At 35.9% G+C, this 16,452-nt stretch overlaps 1 protein-coding gene across 5 annotated transcripts in view; it reads left to right on the top strand.

Moving 5' to 3' along the window:
* LOC136837365 (uncharacterized) overlaps positions 1–16,452 on the top strand; it is a 459,192-nt gene that overhangs the window by 310,575 nt on the left and 132,165 nt on the right. Inside the window, exon 3 of one of the 5 annotated variants that reach the window (XM_067102120.1) lies at positions 4,161–4,407. The exons of the other annotated variants lie outside the window; for them this stretch is intronic. The gene's annotated coding sequence lies outside the window, so the exon portion shown is untranslated. The remainder of the gene's footprint in view (positions 1–4,160; positions 4,408–16,452) is intronic. 5 annotated transcript variants of the gene reach the window in all.

Below are 16,452 nucleotides of genomic sequence, written 5' to 3'. Positions count from 1 at the left end.
CGAACTTCTTAGGAATATTTATGTTAACATTTAATGTAGCATAGAAAACCCTACGGTGCAAAGACCATGGCACTGTAAAAAGGCCGTGGTACGGTACAAAAGTCATGGCACCAAGCAAGTGGTATAGTACAAAAGTCATGGCACCATCTTAGAAAGCCCTTGGTATGGTACAGAGGTCATGGTTCCAGTAAAAAATGCTTACAAAGGCCGAACCGAACACCAGGGATTGAGAGTATTGGTTAAATGGTCACTAACCGGTGCCCACCCCCCTTAACGCATGTATACATTTTTCCTCTAATTTTGGTGGAATTTGGGTAGATTAGCTTTCACAAATATTATTACTTGGGCGTATTTTTCAAGGTTACTGGTTAGTGCAAACACCAGAGTTTTAGCCTTTTCTGTCGATCTCAGAAATTGTAATAGTTAGAGGTAACAAGTCATCTTTTTTTTTTTTTTCCCTACAGGGTTTTGCAGTAATGTAGCTCTTGCGGTGAAACGGTAGTTTTTGGAGAGTTAAGGAACTTCAACATTAAAATAAAGAGGTGTTAAACCGTTAAATTTGCCAAAATCCATTTGCTCATTAATTAATCCAAAACGCAAGTATTCTTAGTCACGTCTATTAACCTGTTATCAATATTTCGCCAAGCGAAATATTGATTACAATATATGGCTTCAAAAGGTTTTTATTAAGACATACTCTGCAATGATTGCATTTGGGCACTGCAGTAGTATATACAGATTGAATGTTTTCACCAGTAAATACTAATCACGTCTGAGCATGAGACAACGACGACGACTTCGCCATTGCTTGTGGAGTCTCTCACACGACGAATGAGAGAGAGAGAGAGAGAGAGAGAGAGAGAGAGAGAGAGAGAGAGAGAGTGGGACCCCTCTGATCGATCTTAAATTCTCCTCATTAATTTCAATTCCATGATATTTATGGCGAGACTTCCATGGGTGTATGGAGAATGGAGGGGGGAGGGGGGATAGGGAAATGATATCCCCTTCTACTACCCCCTCCCCCATGAGTTTGTGTGCTATGGGGAATGGGGATATACGGCGAAACCTCGTAGAATGGGTGAAAATTACAGAGGGGGTGATCGCAAGGCAGTGTTTTGGCTAACACACACCCTCCTTTTTTATGGTGATGTTAATGGTTGCTTAACAGGAGTCAGAGGTTAATTGCCGTTCTGATTGGACGTTTAAAGCACTGGGGAGGGACAGTTCAGGAAGGAGGAAGAAGGAAGGAACGGTTAAAAAGGGAAAAGGAGTTGGCTTTTTTTCGCAATACTTGATAGAGGGAGAGCGAGATTGGGAGTGCGGTCTATTTCATTTTATTGGCTCAGTCAGTTTTCTAATTATCTATCTATCTATCTATCTATCTATCTATCTATCTATATGTATATATATATGATGCTAATGATTCTAATTACTTTTTTACGTGATTCATTTATCACACATTATACAGTGAAAAATAAGAGCATGAGTGTAGGTCCTGACCAGGTTTCATCAGACCTGCACCCTGTCCCTTATTTTTCACGTGTGGTAATGTGTTATATATATATATATATATATATATATATATATATATATATATATATATATATATATATATATATATATATATATATATATATATATATATATATAATATATATATATATATATATGTATATATATATATATATATATATATATATTATATATAGAATATATATATATATATATATATATAAAAATTGAATATATATATATATATATATATATATATATATATATATATATATATATAAATATTTTTATTATTATTATTATTATTATTATTATTATTATTATATTATATATTTTATTTTATTATTATTATTATTATTAAGAAAACTGGACTAACGATAATACTTTGTATTCAGAATGTGACAACCAAAATTTAATCTATTTCAGTATTAAAACATAACTGTTGACTATGACACTTCAAGAACCAGCTTTTTGCTTTGTGTAGACAGTTGCAGGATGCCGAATATTGCCTTCGAATTGCCTGTAAAGGTAGAAAGCGACATGGAACCTTCCTTGAGTAAATTGGCACCGTTTTCCGTCTTAGCCATAAGTCAATCAAAAAAAAAATTCTGGTTTACTAAACTATGCCATGCTCTTTTTCTATTGCTTTAATCAGTCTACTTTCCCTTTCCGTATATATATATATATATATATATATATATATATATATATATATATATATATATATATATATATATATATATATATATATATATATATATATATATATATATTAGGAAAAAAAAAATATTCATCTTTCTCCCTGACAAGAAACATTTCCACCAATGCTCACTTTCTTTCTTAGTTTAACTGTCACCTCCAGTGCAATAATTTCCCATGTTATTACTCAGAAAACTGAAGCGTCCTAAAAATGATTCATATCCTTATTTTAGATTGTTTTCTCTGGTACCGAGACTTTGTTCTGTTCTAGGTGCCTACTTTAACCGATTGGCGGTACTTTTCTCTCTCTCCTCTCTCTCTCTCTCTCTCTCTCTCTCTCCTCTCTCTCTCTCTCTCTCCTCCTCTCTAACTCTCTCAGTATTCTCCTAATAATCCAGAAATAATCCAGCGCTATAATACATCTTTAATATATTATAATGAAAATACTTCCGGCAAGAAGGGAGGAAAAAGACAAACAATATTACGTTTTCTTTGGAAGATTGCTCTTAGATAATACATTACTGAGCATTCTCTTCTGAGCATTTAGGCCTTCACTCGCTGTAGTAGGACCTACCTAATAGTTGCATTGTTTCTTTCTAAATCCTTCTATGCACCTCAAGCCCCAAATTGATTACTTCTAATTATAACTGTGGCTGTGTGTGTGTGTGTGGGACTCTGTGCGCCGGGAACCCTTCTCCCTCATTTTCCCCACATTATATAAATTTTCGTGGTCATTGGTAAAACTTTCGGTAGCCTTGCCCCCCCGCATGCCTGTTCTGGTTTTCCACGAAGCCGAAAAATAACCGGTTGTTTGGATCATGACACTGTTGTAAGATATTAAATATAAACTTGTTTTATAGGTGGACTTATGGTATACCTCGAAAATTAATCAGCTAGGTACAAATTCTGGCCAGGAGGAGACTGAAAAAACCTACGGATATATTGATTTATTAAATCTAGGTTTCTTTGATTAAATCTGGATTTTTTCAAAGCGTTTCTTGTCGGTCTCCCTTCATTTTCTGGACCTGTAGCGTTTAGAGAGACTTGCCCTGAAATAAAAAGAAAAACGTCCTTGAAATATTGTGAAGTTATGTGGTGCTTTTGGTTTTTCATCAATTCTAGAATCTAAATTATTAGACGTTGGATATTCTTTTGTTAGTGTGATTACATTCCTTAAATGACACATGTAGAGTAAATGTCAGTATCCACTTATAATTTTCATTAATAATAACCATTAAAGGAGATACATACCCGAAAATTCATCAAGACTTTCGTACACCTCTTCCCTACAATCAAGTGACTTTGGACCGCCGGATGTAGATTGTGTATTCGGTTTTCATCTTCCGAACTTCATGTTTTCATTGCTCTCTCTCTCTCTCTCTCTCTCTCTCTCTCTCTCTCTCTCTCTCTCTCTCTTTTTATTAAACAATATTGGAACAACTAAGATAAATCTTTTGCTATAGTCTCCTCACGTATTGTGTGATCCGATTTTGTCCATTTCGTATTTGAAGAGAATTTACGCTGAAAAAAAAAAAGAATATTTCTTTTTTCTGTTTCCTCTTTTTTTTGCGTGTGCATAAAACTGTATAGAAAACGAAGGTATATCAAGCTTATGTGATTTTATAAAAAATAAAAACTAAAATAGTTTTATGTATATTTATAGTACTTTTTTTTTATCGCATGCTTTGGTGTGTATCTTAGGGAGGCCAAAATACATCTTTTGACCAATTAAATAACTTTAAATAAAGCAGAAGTTCTTAGATTTTTTAATATTTTCTGTTTATTATCTATTTTTTGAGAAGACTAGATTTTGTTTTTAGCATGTTCTGTTTATTATTTATTTTTTGAGAAGACTAGATTTTGTTTTTAAATATTCTCTGTTTGTTATTTATTTTTTGAGAAGACTAGATTTTGTTTTTAAACATTTTCTGTTTTTATTTTGTGAACAGACTAGATTTTGATTTCCACCGACTGCAAATCCTTCCGGGAAAGACGAATACTCAACCATTCTTCGTTAAAAGCTGACACACAAGTGACCTTCGAAATCTTTTACGCACAGCGAAATTGCCATATCGACGCCAATAATGATTTTGTCACAGGACCTACAATTCCACCGTTACGTGACGACGGAGGAAATTGCTTTTCCACATTCCTCGTCTGTTTGTTTGCTTGCTTTGTTTATCGCTGATTCTGACAGTAGGTTTGGATGTTGTTGATAGTTTCTGTGAGGTTATAATTATTATTATTATCATTATTATTATTTTTATTTTTGTAGCTTGCTTGGATTTTTATTTTTATTTTTTGGGCTACTGTTGTATTTCAATGTCAGATTTGAACCTTGCTGTGCGAACTGCCAAACCACACGAGTTTTGCAATATTAATCCGAATGTGTTAAAAAATAAAACAAATAAACAACAAACGCCTTGTTGTTTATTTTTTTTTAATGTGAAGTGATTATTATAGTCACCGAGTTAACTGAAGTACATATAGAAAATAAAATAAAAATAGTTATTTCTGTTTTCACTTTGAAGTTCTTTCAACCGAATTACATATTTCAGTTTAATTGCCACCAGGAGGTTGATCTAATTTTTTTTTTTATCGATTTAGTAGTGTACGTAGGTTCCACAGAATTTCTTAGAACTGATTTTTTAGATTGTGCAAACATTTTTTCTTCTTCACCAGTAGTAGCTTGTGAGGAAGGAAAGAATGATATATATCTCTCTCTCTCTTTTTGAGAGGGCATCACGAGTTGAAAAGTAGCATGTGCGGAAGGAAAGCGAATAGTGTATATATAACAACTCTCCCCTCTTTCTCTCTCTCTCTCTCTCTCTCTCTCTCTCTCTCTCTCTCTCTCTCTCTCTCTCTCTCTCTCTCTCTCCCCGAGAGGGCATCATCTCTCAGCCGTGCCCGCAAAGGCGTTATTTGGCAAGTTATGGCCAACGTCAACATTTGTCTACGGACTCTCCAAGAGCCGAGAGAGACCATCTCTGTCTCTCGGCATTTCTCCTCAAGACCAACACAACTCGCCTAATTATCTTACTTGAAACGTTTAGAGAGAGAGAGAGAGAGAGAGAAGGAGTTGGTGCGGATTGGGGGTCTAGGAATACACTACTTGAAGCGAAAATTAAGTCTTCGTTTCCCATTAGAGAGAAAGAGAGAGAGAGAGCAGAGGGAGGGTGGGGGTGGGGCAGGGGGTATTGAGGGTCCAGGAGATACACTCCTTGAAGGGAAAATTTCTCTTGAGAGAGAGAGAGAGAGAGAGAGAGAGAAGGGGACTGGATGTCAAAAAATACACTCCTTTAAGTGAAAATTAAGTCTTCGTTTCCCTTGAGAGAGAGAGAGAGAGAGAGAGAGAGAGAGAGAGAGAGAGGGGGAATTAAGTCGTCGTTTCCCTCTCACCGTTGATGAAGGGCAACTTGACACTAATAAACTTAATCATCTAATCCGGTTATTGTTGCTGAAATGGAGATCACTTAGGACCAACTTCTTCTTCTTCTCGTTCGGGACCTAACTTCTCGTAAATAACTTCGGAAAGAGAGATGATGGTGAAGATGGCGATGATGATGGTGAAGATGGTGATGATGGTCGTGATGAATACGTTGAAAGTAATCCTGATGTAGAGAATGATAGTGATTGTGTTGTGGAAGGTAGACGATTATAGTAAAAGTATTAGTACAAGAAAAATGGTGACGGTGATGGTGAATGGTGATGGTGATATCGAGAGTGAAATAGTGACGAACAGAGGTTTTGAATGATTTAAGCTTTTATTATTTATTTTAAAAATAGGCATTTCTTAAGCTTTTATTATTTGTTTCTTTATCTTCTGATATTTCTTGAAATGTTGCGTATGCCTCGCTTATCTGTCACGCCCCTGTTTTGATAACTCGTTTTATTATTCGTTATTGCATTACCAGAGCACACGCACACATGTATATATATATATATATATATATATATATATATATATATATATATATATATATATATATATATATATATATACACATATATATATATATATGAGGAACCGTATTTGACTTTAAAGAATTCCCTAAATATAGAGCTACATAGTTTTTAAGAAACTTTTGAAGCTAATAATACCCAAAAATAGGTCCTTAAATATTGAACATTTGTCACGCCTAATTGTTATGTTTTCGGTGCCTTAATCTCTAAAGGCAATAGATAATTTCAGCAGGAAGGAAGAGTCGCCAAAAGGTTTGGAGTTTAGAGAAAAATAAACAGCACGCAGTCAGAAGAGACTGGACAGTGTAAGGTTGCGTTCATTTGCGGAAGGGAAACGACGCTACGACGTCACATACGTTAAATATGTATGGACTGCAAACGAACGCACTCTCTCGGCCTCTCGTTCTCTTGTTTGCCAAGGTTTCAAATGAATGAGGTCCCCGTCACCTCGAAGGAGCTTTTCCCGGATTAATTAAGCGTAATTAGAAGATGGCCTTCTTTTCGTCCGCGTCGTGGCTCGTGTTGCGTATGCGAAGGGAATTTAATCGTTTCCTTATGCCTAGGCTGAAGGAATATCAGAGTTACATTATAGGGCGCTGTTACAAGCGTTATAGACCATTTTATTTCTCTCAACGTACACGGCTGCGCAGGTTCTGAAACCTGTCTATATGGTGATATAAGTCGTTATTAAAAGTTGTAGAGATGGGATTATAAATCAAATTCCGACATTGGAACATTGTTTGGAATAAACTAAATACACTGTATGGTGTCGACATTTCAAACGCTAATGACGAAACTCATCCTTTGGTTCCAGATTATTTCCTGGAAAGCAATAAATATATTCCGAATGCGTTATAAATAACGTAAAATAATTATTGCTTCAGTAAACAACATTTTTTTTTTTGCGCATTTCACAAGTATCTTTATGGTGTTTCGTTACTTTTCCGTAATTATGTACTTATGTTTCACTTATTTTTATTAATGCTTTTTTTTTTAACTTTGCTGGACAAGACTTAGTGCTGAGGGTAAAATTCATAAGATCAAAAACTTTCGAATTCGTTTTGAAGTAATGATTTGCATATAGTTCACAGATACTGTTGTCACGTCTAAGTACCGTCCCTAATTACAGAAGAACAGTTAAGACAAAAAACAACTGCTTGATATGTCAGGGGTAAGAGGCATTTCAGACTGAAATGATTATAAAACTGGGACATAAAATCATTTCGTTATCGTCATACAACAGCAATGATCCATCAAACAGAACAACAGATATCTCTCAGCTTCTTCCGTATTCCCATATTTCCTTAAATAGCCTTCTTTCAAAGGACGAGATTATTATGCGTGGGAGAGATTAGGAAAATAAATATTCCTCGCCGTCGGTCCTTACGTGCAAAATTTCAGGTTATGTTGGTGGAGTTGTTTTTGTTGCTGTCAACAAATCCACGACAGTTGTTAATGTTGCTGGTTTTTTTTGTTGTCAACAGATCCACGACCGTTGTTAATGTTGCTGTGTTGCTTCTGTTGTTGTCAACAAATCCACGACTCTCTTGTTAATGTTGCGATGATATTTTTTATTGTTGTCAACAAATCCACGACATTGTTAATGTTGCGATGTTGTTTTTTATTGTTATCAACAAATCCACGACAGTTGTTGGTGTTGCTTTCTTTTGTTGTTGTCAACAATTCCACCTCTGTTGTTGATGTTGCGATGGTATTTTTTGTTGTTGTCAACAAATCCACGACAGTTGTTATGTTAAGATTTTTTTGTTGTCAACAAATCCACAACAGGTGTTGATGTTAGTGTTGTTTTTGTTATTGTCAACCAATCCACGACAGTTGTTCATGCTACAGTGATGTTTTTTGTTGTTATCATCTAATGCACGACAGTTGTTGATATTGCAGTATTGTTTTTGTTGTTATCAACCAATCCACGACAAATCTTTTGATGTTGCTGTATTGTTTTTGTTGTTGTCAACAAATCCTCGACAGTTGCTGATGTTGCTATGTTGTTTGTTATTATTGTCAACCAATCCACGACAGTCGTTGATGTTGCTGTATTGTTTTTGTTGTCAGCAAATCCACAACAGTTCTGATGTTGGGAAGTTCTATCTCAGCTTCTATACCCATTCATCCAGAGATGCCCCGGGGCAAGAGCCTTCTTAATCCCTTCATTATGGCTATTAAGCGAATCTCGTGTGTTCCTCTGCCCTCAGTCTCCTTTAAGGTACGAAATGCACCTCCACTAAATATACAAACTTGGAGTTTCTCGGCCGCAAAATGCAGTCAAGTCTCTATTCACTCGTTTCTTTCCATTTTTATTTCTTGAACATGGAAGAAAGAGTGAAAACCTGACATTCGCTTCTGTTACTGGTTTAGCTTAATTGCTTGGTATAATTGATATGGTTTGATTGTGAACAAGCTTTTACTCTGATCTGTACGGGTGTTTTATAACTTTTTATTATTATAAAATGGAAACATTATTTTTCTACTACTAGCTTGGAATGACTTAATTGACTTAGTTTCATACAAATTCGTATTCTACTATTTAGTTTCTCACTTTCCGAAGAGTCCTATAGAGAGAGAAAGCTACGTAGCTTTTTTTTTTTTTTTGAGAATCATGCTCTTTGAGAAGTGATTCCAATGTCACGTTTCCTGCCTATATGTACTTTTGCCTACGTAATTGATTGAATTTCGAAAATAAAACGCTTCATGAAATAAGTTTTCATAATTTCACATCTTACGTATTTTCCCCCTAAAACTGATGTTATTGACTCGCACCGTTTCTCAGAAAAACACTGAAATTCGTCCGGGTGCTTTTTCCATTTGTAATCGAGCATCAAGGAACGACTTGAAATATTTCCACTGGACTTCAGACGTCATTAGGAAACATCTGCCGTATGTCTTTGTCCGTCGTTTGCTAGCGCCTGTGACATGACTATTTTTGCGTCTTCTCAGATGTCGAGGAATTGAAGAACTACGTATTATTTAAATCTGCTTTTTATTAACGTCTCTCTTCTCGTGTTATTGACGGCTTCCAAAGCTCTCTCTGCTTCCTTTTTCGGTCGTTAATAATATTCCATGCCTTGCTGTTCATGTGTAATGCTTGAGATATTAAATGAAAGGAGTTGTTGTCAGGTGTGAGAAAACCACATGACTGAAAGTACTAATCAAGACGGTTGCAAAATTCATGAGACATGGTAACAAATTACATTTTGGCGGAATCTCCTGTTAGCACAGTAGATTCACTGGGTTAGGAATGAATACTCTATACTGGTAAGTAGATTGAAAATGCGATCTCACATTTGTATTGTGGGTCATTGGTACTTTTTGTAAGGTTCGTTTACATATTATGTTAACAAATGCCTGAAGGTTTTAAGAAGTGTAAGAGCGATAAATTGTTTTCGCTTCAAACGGAGAGAGAGAGGTTGTTTTTGGAAATCCTTGTGTGTGTGTGTGTGTGTAAGATGAAGAGAGGGAGAATACATTTTATGACGAACATTTATCTTGCATTACTGAAATCTCCCAGATTCCTTCAAAATGTATTAGGAATCGTGATTCTGACCGAATAATAAAACGTAGCTTATATCCCAGCGTTAATAATCATCTAATAACTATTCTAAAGCTTATCAAAGTACGGTTGAGAATCCCCCAGAGATTTCAACATTTCATTAATGACGTTAGCTGTCTGGTTCTTGTGATACGAGAAATAAGCAGGCGTGGTGGGATTAGCTGTGCTGGTGATGCGAAAGGTGTAAATTACCTGTCAGCTTGCTGTCACGTGTCACTGGTGGTTTTTGAACGTTTTATTCATTCATCAACCAGGTCATGCGTTGTTAGGTACTCGGTATTGCAGAATTCAGCAATGAAAATAGATGTGTTTTTTGCATCATGACTGGTAATTATTTTGTTCTTAATCATGTGAGGCTAACTTTACCATTTCCTTTATAGCAGATGCTCAGTTGACTTGGAATAATAATTCAGTTTGCATAATAATCGCTTTGTTATCTTGAATTATCTCATTTTTCTAATTGCAAACGCAATTTATTTTTGTATTTCTCTGTACCATAAAGTTCTCATATCTTTCTTTGGTTGAGGGGTGGGGGGGAGTTAGAAGGCAACTTTCCATCTACTTGTTGTGCATAGTCAGAGGTTTCTTCTAAATTAGCAAGTTACTATAATATTCCATTTATCGTTGTAGTTTTTGTCATTCGTATGAAACGACCAGAAAAACATTTCAGTTCAAGTTGCATTTCGTCATCATTGTTATTTATTTATTTATTTATTTATTTTTTGCCTCTAACAGATAGCAGAGATTAAAAAGAACTTGTGCCGTGTCCTCCTAAGATGGACAAAAGTTGTTATGAACTGTGGGGTAAAGCCACTTGAGTATAAAAAGATAATAAGAGCTAGTTTTTATGAAGAATTTTTTTTATCATCGGATGATTGACAGTAATGCGTTTGTGATTCTTCTGGATCGTCTCTTGATGATTGCCTTGTTAAACTGTATATACCTCTTGCTGTGTAGATTGACGGTGGCTTATGTTACATCCACAATTTATTCTGTCTGGTAAACTTCTTACTTTGAGTTTGACGCGAAAGTTTTGTACCAGATGATGATGGGAGGAAGTTGTCGCTGCCTCTGTGGTGTGTGTGTTTGTGATATACTGTACATGCACACATGGTTATGGTACGTACACTCATACATACATTCTTTTGCAATTAATCCTCGTTCCCAGTTCGTACTTTGTAACAGTTTAGGAACTCGAAAATCTACCAGTTCCAGATTTATATTAACAGCTATATTTCCATCAATGTGTTTATTACATTTTCTCAGGATTCAACTTATTTAGTTGTAATGACTAAAGTCTCTCCTTGGTATTTCCCGCAATCAGATTACCTTTCATAGTGACATCAAAAGCTTAAGAATAGAAGATCAAATCAACTGATTCATTGGTATTCGTTATAGTTGTTAGAAAACACAAAAAAACACCCAGCCTCGCCTCATCTGTGGATTATCTTTTCCCGATAGCTTAATTCTAGGCTGGCGTTGGATAACCATCTCCAAGTGACAGAGTTTATCTTAATACTTAGCTCAAATTCGTCGTTTTATTTGAAATGACTTGAATTTCTCGGTGGAAATATATAAGATTAAATCAGCAGGTAAACCAGTTCAGAGTTTATAGGTTTTCAGATAGGTATTATGCATATAATAATTCTTTCTGATGCTTATTACACTGAGATTAACTTGATAATATGATGGAATCATATGCAAGATCGGTGCAACAGCTCTTAAGTATATTATCTGTAAAAATCAAATTTTTGTTATCCATTAGTTTTACACTGTATATTAGTCGTATTGTATTTTCTATTTACCTTTCTTTAGGTTATAATTTTTATTTTCATCAGTGGAGAATAAAAATGTTCTCAAAAAAAAAAACTACCTGTCGAACCTACAAGAAAAAGTAAGTTAACAACATCAATACATTTTATAAATACAACAGAGGTTTTACGATTCATTATGCCATGAAATTACACTATGCAGTGTATAACATAGGCTGACGTGGGTTAACGTTGAACGTTAAGATGTCTGGAGTTAATGGTCATGCGCGGTTGTGCATAATGAAGCAATGCTCCTGATTCGCTTGTGGGATTAAGACGTTCCTGCTTGATGGGAGCTTGTTGTTCAGCAGCGAAGTCTCAGGTATGTGTGTGTGTGTGTTGTCCCGAGCCAGGTGATATATGTTAATAGCAAGCAGAAACACTCTCTCTCTCTCTCTCTCTCTCTCTCTCTCTCTCTCTCTCTCTCTCTTCCTACCCAGATATCTCCCAAGATGACAATTAGAAGTGACAAACAAGCTTTCGGTATTATTGTTGAGTTGTTATTCCGTGGCTCCGCGCTTATGAGATGTTCGCTGACTTCGTATGAGAGAGAGAGAGAGAGAGAGAGAGAGAGAGAGAGAGGTGTATCAGCTTCTCCTGCAGGTCTTTCAAATCAACCTTTCTCCTTTCGCATTCCGTCCTCCTCTTTCGGACGCAAAGAAATGCGACGGGACAACATGACAGCGCGGATTTGCACCGACAAATTGACTAATACATCAAAGCCATGCAGCAGCGAATGGCATTCATCGAGCACATGTTTAAATCATCGCTGAAAAAGCAATCATGTCAGAGCTCCCCGCGTAGATTATCTTCTGGCAGATCCGTTCAAAATATTTGACAAATAATAACAGTGAAGTATTATCAGCCTTGCCTCTCTCCCTCCTTTCCTCCCTCTCTCCCCCTCCCTCCCTCTGACGTACTTTCCCCTCCCCGCTAACAGCATTCCACTCTACTGAAAGTATCCCTTTAGCCTTGTGATATCCCTGTCATGCATCCGCCCTAAGTATCCCTCCGTCATAGTAACTTCTCACTTTTAAATCATTCCTTTAATCTTTCACCTGTGCATCTACACTGATAAGTATTCTAATTTGCCCTCACTTATCCTCCATGTCAAGTCAATAGCGGTCCGTCAGTATTGACCGGAGGCAGACGCTTCCCGGACTCTGACACCTGATTTCTTTCATCAGACCGCTGAACATCCCAGATTACTCTCATAATGACAGACTCGAGGTGTGTGTAACTTATAGTCAGGCAGCTAAACCCCATTTTTGGTGATTTGGGGACTTTCCGGACAAAAGCATGAAACTTGGTACAAATGTTGTTTGATACCTTAGCTACAAAATTGTCCCTGAACCAACTCATATGACCCCATCTTGGCGGCTATATTGGAATTTCAAGATGGCTGCCATCAATATATCTATACAAGCTTACAAAGGGTTATATGTTACAAAATCATGCAAACCATGTGGCAGGATCCTCTTTGGGGCCATTAAGAACATTAAAATGATCAAATATCAAGTGACTATGAACCCAGCCTATGGCCGGCATGGCTAGCTCCTGCTGAGGGCATTTGTATTGAACCAGAAGTTTCATTTTTTCTTAAGCTTAACAAGTATTACTTTCTTTCCACTGAGGCTAGTGAAGCCTACCAGTAGGACGAGTTCTTGGTTAGTGCTGCTCAATTCTACTTTTTACTTATGAATATGTAGATATAAGTGTGTAGAGTCGCATCTATAAGAGTTTGACTTCAGCTCCGACTCATGCAAATTTTAAATTTACGACTCCGGCTCTGACTCCTCTCTCATATCCTGATCTTAAAATAACTTTCATTGAATATGTTAAAAGGAACTTAAATATATAATTTCTATTCTGGTAATGATAGTGGTAATGAGTTGCTGGTCTTAGATACAAGAAATGTCATGGATGATTCTGTGATAACTACGGTAAGAACAATAACAACATTAGGAACTGAGCAATATAACCAGTACTACAAAGATGTTGTCACAGACTGTAAAAAATCAATTCACACCCCGATCAAAAAGAACAAACTAGCTCTCTTCAGATGCCCCAGGCCGAAATTGCAAAAGCAGAAAGTCGCGGGAATGGATCTCCTGAAGAATGACGTTTCTCTCTTCTCTCGATTGTATATTGTCATGCAACATAGAGACAGTGACATGGATGCATTCTTTCAACATGAGAATCACCCTTTTCCACCTTCTTTGTCTAATGGTGGAAAACTGCGGTTTGGAAAAAAGTCTGACATCCAAAACATAATCAAGAGTGAGGATAAGGCTAATGCACCAGATAATTTTGATGCAAAGTTTCTTGATGGAGCTGCTATCGTGCATATGCTACCTACTGCAAGTGTTGCCACCTTTTCCCCGGTGAGTATGCTGAATGCATCTTCGTTCCTTACATCTTGAAACAGCTAGAAACATGCCAGCGAATTGACATTGTTTGGGACACTTATATCACAAATAGTCTAAAAAGAGTCCACCAGAGAAAAGCGAGGCCAGGGGATCAGAAGAAAAGTTGAAGAAAGGGAACAAAATACCATTAAACTGGCAAGACTTCTCAAAGACTCCAACAACAAGCAAGAACTCTTGCTCTCTTATCTCATAAGGTTGCTAAAATGACAGTTCCTGACGAAAAAGAAGTTGTCATAACTTCAGGACAAGATGCCATAATTGTTGGTACAAAAGTCATGTAATCCCAAGATGCGACCACGAGGAAGCAGATACAAGGCTGCTAGTTCATATTCAGGATGCAATGAAAGAAGGTCACAAGAATTGTTTGATCAGGACTGTGGATAGTGATGTCCTTGTCATTTTGATTGGAAAATTTCATCATCTAATGTCAATAAGACCTGATTTGAATATCTGGGTTGGTTTTGGCACAGGAGAAACTTTACCTACCATCATATCAACACAATTTGTGCCTCTTTAGGCGAAGAAAGATGTATATCCCTTCCAGTATTTCACTGTTTTTACAGGATGTGATACAACTTCATCCTTCTATGGAAGAGGTAAAACTACGGCATGGACAGCATGGTACCATTATCCTGATGTAACTAAGGCATTTATGTTCGTGGCACAAAACCCTTTTACAGATCTTGACAAGGAAAGTTATCACTTCAAACTTCTAGAGCGTTATACAGTTGTCCTCTATGACAAGAGCAGTGATGTTGAATGGGTAGACGAAGCAAGAAAAATATTGTATTGTCAGAAAGAAAAAACTATGGAAAATATTCCTCCTACTCAAGATGCTCTGTCAGCACACTTGAAGGGTCATCTATCAAGAGGAATATGGTCAACCTGTGACAAATGGGAACAGAATCTCCCATCTGCTGAAGGCTGGGGGTGGACTTTCAACAGAGAATCACAGGCATGGACACCAAACTGGATCACAAGACCTATAGCATCCAAAGCATGCAGTGAGCTGATTAAATGTGGTTGCAAGAGTAAAAGTGGATGTGGCACACGTTGTGCTTGTAAGAAGGCAAAATGGAAATGTACAGACCTGTGTAGCTGCAACTGTATAGTTTGATCTGTTTTATGAAGATCTTCTCTTGGAAAGAGTGATTTTTTTTTTTGTATATCTCAAATCTTTCATATCTAAGTATCATTGATTGAATTTTACAAGCTTTTCACCATGATAATCATCTTGTTAATTTTTACCAAAGGCATGCAAACATATTTAGTTCCATTTTTTGTAATATCTCTGCCTTCTTCAACTTCTCAATGATGCTAGTTTATTGATAAAAAAAGAAAATATGATATGTTTCAGAAAATATGTATTTTCTCGGTTGAACTAGAAGCAAAACAAAAGGTATTTTGATAAGTGTGCTTTGTATTTGTATTGATTTAATGTCCTTGCTATACACTGAATGTTTTTGCAATACGTCTAGGTTTTTTTGTATTATTTATACCATAATGTGTGCTATGCTAAATCTTATGTGATATGTGGAAAATAGTCTCATATATATAAATTTTTTTTTTTTTTTACAAAAGGCCTACAAGCAGAATTGGGTCTATTTTTGTGATATCTTAGCTTTATAAGTTTTTCATTTATAGCTCTAGTCTGTAGCTAGATTTTACTGATAAAGAAAAATCTATATTTATGTTTGAAGAAAAATGGAGTATTTATTCAGTTCTTCTAGATATATAACAATTATGCTGTAAAATTTGTATTGTTATGCATTTATATATCCTGCTAATAGAATGTTGCTAGCAATGAGCCTGTTTTTTGGTCAGATATTTTTTATTTTATCTTCTACATACGCTTTATTTTATGTGATATATGGTGTACAGTTTCATTTATTTTACAATAGGCCTCCAAGAGGAGAAAGGTCTGCTCTCATGATATTTTATCTTTATAAATGTTCTAACTATGATTCTAATCTTTTGTGATCAGAATTTTTCTGATTATAAAAAAAAAAAATATTTATTTTTTGTCTAGAAGCTAAAACCAGGTATATATTTTGATACTAATTATGCTTTAAAATTGTATTGCTATAAGATATGTAACCTTATTCTATAAAGAACGATATTTGTGTAAAATACCCATTTTTTTTCCTTAAGATTAATTTGGGATTTTTTACTGCATATGCTTAATTTCATATGATATCATATTAGAAATGCATCTGATCATAGTTCAAAAGTGGTTTCACTGATTTTACCAGCCACAAAAAAACATATGGATTGATATAAAACATGCCTATCAAATGTTGCATTATCTATTCTATTTTTTCAGTGGCAGCCATCTTCAACTTCATCAGACCCCCAGCAGTCACTGAAGGACACGCATTGCAATGTGAAGAAACTCAGATGCCTTCATATCCAATCTTTTGCTGGATCTTCTGAAATAAAGATTTTCTGACCAATTTCATTTTACGATTAA

This window comes from Macrobrachium rosenbergii, chromosome 59 (genome assembly GCF_040412425.1).
Source record: "Macrobrachium rosenbergii isolate ZJJX-2024 chromosome 59, ASM4041242v1, whole genome shotgun sequence".
In the NCBI taxonomy this organism is placed as follows: domain Eukaryota; kingdom Metazoa; phylum Arthropoda; class Malacostraca; order Decapoda; family Palaemonidae; genus Macrobrachium; species Macrobrachium rosenbergii.
The sequence above is the reverse complement of the archived record's forward strand: the minus strand, read 5'-3'. Positions and strand labels throughout refer to the sequence as shown.